The sequence below is a fragment of the Vigna unguiculata genome, unplaced genomic scaffold (assembly GCF_037176805.1).
Source record: "Vigna unguiculata cultivar grain cowpea cultivar isolate G323 ecotype 2 unplaced genomic scaffold, ASM3717680v1 ptg000001l, whole genome shotgun sequence".
Lineage (NCBI taxonomy): Eukaryota > Viridiplantae > Streptophyta > Magnoliopsida > Fabales > Fabaceae > Vigna > Vigna unguiculata.
In genome coordinates this window covers 45001-47500 of record NW_028196636.1, presented here as the reverse complement: position 1 = coordinate 47500, position 2500 = coordinate 45001, and positions in this window count along the sequence as shown.

Sequence of the window (2500 nt, the reverse complement as noted above, 5' to 3'; positions counted from 1 at the left end):
GCACGAAAGTTTTGAGTTCGGAGGGTTTTGCACATGGCCAAGTTGGTCGGTGCACCGCGGCATAGCTAGAAGGCTTGGTGGGAGTTTTGTGAAAAAATGAAATTCGTGGTTTTTGAGGTGTGAGGGTTGGTATGGCCTCCAAATGTCCCCAAATGAATACCATGAAATTCTTGGAGTTTTGTGAAAAAATGAAATTCGTGGTTTTTGAGATGTGAGGGTTGGAATGGCCTCCAAATGTCCCCAAATGAATACCATGAAATTCTTGGTGCACGAAAGTTTTGAGTTCGGAGGGTTTTGCACATGGCCAAGTTGGTCGGTGCACCGCGGCATAGCTAGATGGCTTGTGTGGAGTTTTGTGAAAAAATGAAATTCGTGGTTTTTGAGATGTGAGGGTTGGAATGGCCTCCAAATGTCCCCAAATGAATACCATGAAATTCTTGGTGCACGAAAGTTTTGAGTTCGGAGGGTTTTGCACATGGCCAAGGTTGGCGGTGCACCGCGGCATAGCTAAATGGCTTGGTGGGGAGTTTTGTGAAAAAATGAAATTCGTGGTTTTTGAGATGTGAGGGTTGGAATGGCCTCCAAATGCCCCCAAATGAATACCATGAAATTCTTGGTGCACGAAAGTTTTGAGTTCGGAGGGTTTTGCACATGGCCAAGGTTGGCGGTGCACCACGGCATAGCTAGATGGCTTGGTGGGGAGATTTGTGAAAAAATGAAATTCGTGGTTTTTGAGATGTGAGGGTTGGAAAGGCCTCCAAATGCCCCCAAATGAGTACTGTAAAAGTGTTGGTGCACAAAAGTTTTGAATTGGATGCATTTTGCACTTGGCCAAGTTGGTCGGTGCACCGCGACTAGATAGGTTGGTGCCAAAATTTGTCAAATTTAAGACCTTGGCCAAACTGAATGAAATTTTGTGGGGAGGTTCCTGATATTGTTTAGTGGTGGACTGGAAAAAATGAGGTCGAAATTCGAAGTCTACATGTGCTTTTCTATTTTTCCCGATTTTACACATACCCGGTAAGTAAAAAAAATAAAAAAAATAGTTCCCCTTCGAGAAAAATTATGAAATTTGGTGAGCAAGGAGATACCATTATTCTACGAATTACTGCAAAAAATCGCATCAAAATTCGAAGTATAGCCCGAGATATGGACTTATGTCTGCTCAAAAAAAGTGTATCTACTTGTACAATTTTGCCTTTTGCATATTAACCTCTTATAGGGGGGGAGTGCTCCTTGAGCCGGCCAGCTCCACACTGGCAGGTTTTAAAGGGAGCTTGATGAGGCCTCCCCCCTCACGTGGTGCGTGCGTTAGCATGTTTATCATGGCACAACTAGCCTCTTCATAGTTGTTGAGCTTTATTAATACCAACACACGGTCGTCACTGATCGTTGGTTAGCTCGGCAGCTAGTCCCTCGGATATTGTGGAAAGTTATTTTCATGCCTAGCGATGCTTGACCCTGCGTCACTTGATGTTTCCATTTGCTTGCTTGCCCATGGTAGGTGGGGGGTGGACCGTCTTGTGGTGTGGTGTCTTGCGAACGTGAGGGTGTGTGAGTTGTAATCGAGATGCACTTGCTGGCTGGCTCCATGCCTTGCGTATCGAACGGTCAAGCATGCATCTCTTCCATTTTCACCCGTTGCCTTGGGTGATATTGGTTGATCAGTCCCTGTGTTGCCTACCCACTAGACGGTACTTCTGTGGTTGCTTCGAATTCTATCTTTCCATCACGAAGAGGTGTTGGAGGATCCTAATGCCACGCACGTGTTCCATCTAGTGAAACATCTCAGTGATGCACGTGTTGTGGCTAGTTCTTTTGGATGCTGGGCATTATATGAACTCGGGTTTACTTTAGCGACCCAGTCAACATAATTCGGTTGTGTCCCTTGATTGAGACGTTGTCCTTGAACTTGTTGTGAACAATATCGTTCTTCCACAACCCGTCGTCTTGAGTGCGATGGAAGGCAAATAAGATGTGCTTTGGCATGTCATGCACGTACTCGATTGCGGGAAGTGTGAGAAAGTGTTGTTGACAACCCGTGGGAAATGGAATGTGGCAAATCGTGATGAGCTCTTCGTGGATCTGCGAAGAAGACGACCTTTGGGCCTGTTGGAAACGAGGGAGGCGATGTTGAACTGCGAAGAAGATGGACTTTTGGGTTGTTTGAATCAATGGGAGGCCACGCGAGAACTCCGAATACTATGGACTCTTGGGTTGTTGGAAGCAACGGGAGGCCCCGCTAGAACTCCGAATACTACGGACTCTTGGGTTGTTGGAAGCAAGGGGAGGCCCCGCTAGAACTCCGAATACTATGGACTCTTGGGTTGTTGGAAGCAAGGGGAGGTCCCGCTAGAACTCCGAATACTACGGACTCTTGGGTTGTTGGAAGCAAGGGGAGGCCCCGCTAGAACTCCGAATACTATGGACTCTTGGGTTGTTGGAAGCAAGGGGAGGCCCCGCTAGAACTCCGAATACTATGGACTCTTGGGTTGTTGGC